The 6,000-nt window shown below is 31.5% G+C and overlaps 1 protein-coding gene across 4 annotated transcripts in view; it reads right to left on the minus strand.

The window, feature by feature from the left end:
• Nucleotides 1-6,000, minus strand: part of LOC136087477 (uncharacterized) — a 122,865-nt gene that overhangs the window by 92,741 nt on the left and 24,124 nt on the right. The window lies entirely within an intron of this gene.

Consider the following 6,000-nt stretch of genomic DNA (forward strand, 5'->3'; position numbering starts at 1 on the left):
TTTCCAAAACACCTTTTAACCTTATATAAATCTTTTTTCATAAATGCTGATACTTATTAGAAAATTAAGTTTTTAACAAATTAGTTGTACAACTTTTTCAAAGAACAAATCCATGTTTGTTCGAATTAATTAGTTTCTTGTTATTAAAGTAAAACATTGAGCAATCCTTATTCAAACTTTACATTAATATTCCATTATTTGAGTCTTTATTATCTCTTATTATTATAAACATACTTCTTATTTTTCTTATTACCACAATTATTATAACTGTCTGTACATTTTATTAATATCAGCTAATTATGTTTTTTATGTTTTTTATTTTCTATTCTATATTATTTTATATTAGTGTGTATCTTTATTTTTCATGACATTATATTTATCAGTATGCTCTTTTTTTGTCAATATGCTCTGTACTTTGATCAGACTTAGTACAAGCAACATTATCACTATCATGCTTTATAAAACGATATCACAACTATATTTCTTTTTATTCATTATTATTTAATCATTATTTAATCATTATAATTTTTAACCATATTTCTCATTACTTTTGTTGTTAATACTGTCGTAATCCTATTATTATTACTATTTTTTTAAATCGTTATTATTAGTAATTAGTAGCAGTTTTTTTTTTTTAATTCTCTCTTTTTCTGCTACGCCTATGTAAATTTAATTTCACGTGTTTAGAAAAGTTGCTTCAAATTCTCTGGATATCCTAAAAGATCACTTTATTTAGCAGATGGTTTTTTCACCAATTCAAATGGGTAGGATTAAGGGAACTTTTTAATTATTTTTAAATTGTCATTTTTTGTAAATCTAACACTCGTTATTGCTTAAAACTATTACCAGCTAAAAAACAAATAACTATATATTTATATATAATTATAACAATAATTATATATTTAAACAGATATTAATCATACTCATATAAATAAGACAACTCCTATTTTAATCAATGAGAAATTATCAAACAACTGCTCAAACATAAATATTTTCAAAACTCAAACTTATAATATAAGTTAGCACTAAAAAATTGAAAAATAAAAACACTAAAAAATTTGTAGAATAACTAATATACATTATGCAGAATACTAAACACAGCCTTATAGAGTACAAGATGATAAGAAAAAGTTTCTTCACAGGGTGTGATAATGTATAACAGTGCCAAATGAAATTACTCGCTTTTCAAGACTAGAAACCATGATTTGAATGCGGTTGTGGTGTAGTGGTAGAGCGCTTGCTTTGTTAGCGAGAGGTTCCAAGTTCGATCCCCACCACGTCCCTGGTAGTACCGCGCTCAACTCGCTTCTCTGTGCAGCAGCCTTGTTTTTCAAGGTTTGTATATCGGAGTTATAGAGTTGAGAGAGGGTTTTACCACAAATAAGTAGCCTCCTTGTCTGTAGTGGCCTTCACGGCCTTGAATGGATGAATTATTAAAAAAAAATCTCATTTTGTGCACCAAATGAATACATGTCAACTAGAGAAGTACCATACTTTATTGTAGGAGGAAGATCGGGCTTGTTATATCCCCCAAAGTTGAGTCAAAGATTTGACTGTGTTTTTAAAGATGAGAATAGATTTCCTTATTTCCTTATTGGTTTCTACTGCTATCATAGATAAGAGCAGAGCTAATGATATTAAATCCTAAAATAACTATCAAATAAGTAAATTACTCCACTAAAACGGCATAGATCGTAAATCGAATAGCTTCATTTATACGGTATAAATTATAATTAATTATAAACTAAATATTAAGAAATGTTTTCCCTGAAGGATATACATTATAATTTAATATAAATTGAGAGAGTTTTACTACCATAAAATAAACAAATATAATATAAACAAATTATAATTTCTTAACAAAGTATTGATTGAATATTTTCAATAAAACAGTATAAACAAAATTTAGATATAAACTATATATAAATTCAATATCTGCGCTAAAATGATATACATTTCATATTGCGATATAAATATGAGTGACTAGAATTTGCCCCTCTTCACTGAATGCTTCTATACTGGGCGCCTGTCTAACTTATTTGATCATTGTCTAACTAACACTAACTCCAAGAAAATTATAGCTTCCTTCTCACTCACGTTTTAACAGCTGTATGTGTTCCTTATAGTAACTGGGTTCTTTTGGGGTTCAGATACGAAGCTACACAAAAAGAAAAAAAAAAAAAGTACCAAATTGTTAAAAACATACGGAAATCAGTCCTGCCCATTCCTACCACTAAATTGTAGGCTTCTAACTGGACTTTTGTCCTTTTTGATAATTACTTGCTTATTACTTACTCTAAAATAGTCTTTTTTGCATTTTCGCTTAGGAATTGACGGCCTGATGTGTTTCAAATAGTGACTACACTTTTGCTCTAGTTGCGATCAATATTTAACAGATTATTTCACTGTCTCGGTCGCAAGGAAAGAGATAAGGCGGTAACACTGGGCAACAACTTTTTCCGACACTATACACGGCACAATTAACTTTAGACAGTTTTGTTACCTTTGTAAATATCTATTAATTAACCCCTCCTCTGTTTGTTCTTGATTCTAAATTATATCTCCCGATTGACTTGCGTATGTTAAGTTAACAAAACCATAAAAACTGAATTTAAACTAAACATAAACAAACATCTCTATTAAGCCATTTAAACTATATATGAAACAAGAAACCGCATTAGGTTGCTAGTGTCAATAATTAAAAAACACATAGAACTCTGTCACAATTTTCACTGGGTTTCAAAATGCATACAAAATATAAATATGCATTTATTTAGTAGTAAGACGGTCATACTGTTCCCAATTTCTTCATATATTCATATATAACTAATAACACAATAATAATATAAACACAAATTCATATATAACTTATACAAATACATTTTTTCGAATATAATCAATAACTTCTTTTTTCACCCAAAGCGTTTACGGCTAAATGCGTTCCATTAGTGACTAGACTTACTTTCTCTAGCTGCGAACTTTATATAAAAGTCTTAAAATGCTATTCTGCTGATCATTTAATTGTGTGGGATGTTATCAGTAAAAACTACTGACCTAGAGGTCAACGAATTGAAGATTTTCCGGGTAATCCGACTAAACAATTCGTTTGAAGTGGTTTATACAGCTATCATCTACTATGCCTGAAACACAAACTGCATCATTAGTACTAGATAGACCTATACTCACTTCCTCATATTTATAGCAAATCCATGTACACATATTTATTTCTTTGTACACTCATACACTTTACTGCTGATCTGGGTGTTGTGTGAGGGGTTTGCAATAAAATCTTTTCACCAATAGGTCAACGAATTGTAAATGTTCTAGGTAATCCAACTGATTTGTTTGTTCTAATATGTTCTATTTGCTTTCATCTAACATACCGGGTTTACAATCTGCATGATTAGAGTTGTACTGACATGAACCAATCAGCTCAGAATAACACTAGTCAAATTTGTAAAACTTTTTGTGCCTCTCTTGCTGGGGCTATGGATTTTATTAGGGTGTATTTTTTAATGTTTTCTACTGGTTTCTTGGTGTTGTGGGATGTTAGCAGTAGGAATTTTTCACTTACAAGTAAACGAATTGAAGATGTTCAGGGTACTCCGACTGAATAATTCGTTTAAACTGGTTTGTACAGCTATCACCTACTATGCCTGGATCGCGAACTGCATGAGTAGTACTAGATCGACTTATATCCAATTCCTCATAACTGTATTATATACATAGACACGTCTGTAATATATTAAATGCCTTTACTGTCTTTGTGGATATTTGTTTCTTAGTGCACTCAGACACTTTTATGCTGATCTGGTTGTTTGTGTGAGGGGTTTGCGAAAAGAACTTTTCAGCAATAGGTCAACGAATTGTTTATGTTTCGGGTAATCCGACTGATCTGTTCGTCCTAATTAGTTCTTTGAGCTTTCACCTTACATACCGGGTTCACAATCTGCATGATTAAAGTTGTACTGACATGAACTAATTAGCTCAGAATAATACTAGTTACATTTGTAAAACTTTTTGCGTCTCTCTTGCTGGGGCCATGGATTTCATTCAGGTGTGCTCTTGGATGCTGTTCTACTGATCTCTTGGCTATGTGGATTGTTAGCAGTAAGAACATCTCACCTACAGGTCAACAAATTGAAGATGTTCCGGGTAATCCGATTGAACAATTCTTTTTAAGTGGTTTATACAGCTATCACCTAATAGGTTAGGATCACGAACTGCATGAGTAGTACTAGATTGATCTATGCATGGTTTGAGTTGTACATGCATGGTTTGAGTTGCACTGACTTATACCAACCTGCTAAGAATAACACTAAATGCATTAATACATTTGTAAAAAATTTGTGTGTCTTCTTTACTGTGGCTTTGGATATTCATTCAGGTGTACTCTTAAATGCTGTTTAACTGATCTATTGGCTGTGTGTAATGGTAGCAGTAAAAACCTCTCACCAACAGGTCAACGAGTTGAAGATGTTCCGGGTAATGCGACTAATCGGTTCGTCCTATTGGGTTCTTTGATTTTTCGCCCTACTTACCAAAATCACGATCTCGATGGTTTTAGTTAAACTGAACTATACAAACCTACATAGAATAATACTAGTTGAATTAATATAATTATAAAATTTTATGTGCCTCCTTTACTGTGGATTTAGATAATCTTTCAGGTGTATTCTTAAATGCTACTCTACAAATCTGTTGGCTGAGTGGAGTGGTAGCAGTAAAAACCTCTCATCTACAGGTCAACGAGTTGAAGATTTTCCGGGTATTTCGACTGAACAACTCGTTTTAAGTGGTTTTTACAGCCATCATCAATAATGCTTGGATCATGAACTGCATGAGTAATACTAGATAGACCTATACTCAACTCTTTATAATTGTAATAGATGCCTATGCACTAGGGTGGAGTGAATTTTAGTTTTTTTTACAATTCATTTAGCCTGAGTGTGCAAAAGTTGTCTATTCATTTCAGAAATACTCTGGAAAAGTATCAATGCTCTAGGAAGCTTTCTTGAGGTGCCTCCAGACCTTTAAAATTTTAATGGGTCCCTAATATTATATAAAAAATTTTTTCAAAAGTATGTCATGTTGGGTCTCAAAAGAAGCAAAATTTTATAAAAATTTCAAAAATATTAATTATTTTATAAAAAAATTATTATTTTAGATTTTTTTGAAAGTATTATCAAAAAAATAAACTTCTTTCATTTTTAGTTTAAAAGGTCATTTTTTCTGCAATAAACTATATATCATGCATATATATCAGATATATATCAATCATGCATGATTTGAGTTGTACTGACTTACACCAACCTGCTAAGAATAATACTAGTTGCATTGATATTTTAAAAATTTTTGTGTCTCCTTTACTGTGGCTTTGGACATCCATTCAGGTGTACTCTTAAATGCTGTTCTACTGATCTCTTGGCTGTGTGTAATGGTAGCAGTAAAAACCTCTCACCTACAGGTCAATGAGTTGAAGATGCTCCGGGTAATCCGACTAAACAACTCGTTTTAAGTGGTTTATACAGCCATCACCAACAATGCTTGGATCACGAACTGCATGAGTAATACCAGATCGACATATACTCAATTCCTCATGGTTGTGTTGGATGAATAGACACATTTATAATGCGTTGAGTGTCTTTCTGATTGTTTTGATAAATATTCACTTCTTTGTACACTAATACACTTTCCTGCTGATCTGGTTGTTTATGTGGGGTGTTTGCAATAAGAACTTTTCACCAATAGGTCTACAAATTGTAGATGTTTTGGGTAATCCGACTGATCGGTTCGCGTTAGTTAGTTCATTGAGCTTTACCCTACTTACCTAAATCACAATCTGCATGGTTGGAGTTGTTCTAACTTATACCAACCTAATAAGAATAATATTAGTTGCATTAATACATTTGTAAAAAAAGATTTTATGTCTTCTTTACTGTAGCTTCGGATAATCATTCCGGTGTACTCTTAAATGCTGTTCTAATAAATCTTTTGGCT

This window comes from Hydra vulgaris, chromosome 11 (assembly GCF_038396675.1).
Source record: "Hydra vulgaris chromosome 11, alternate assembly HydraT2T_AEP".
In the NCBI taxonomy this organism is placed as follows: Eukaryota; Metazoa; Cnidaria; class Hydrozoa; order Anthoathecata; family Hydridae; genus Hydra; species Hydra vulgaris.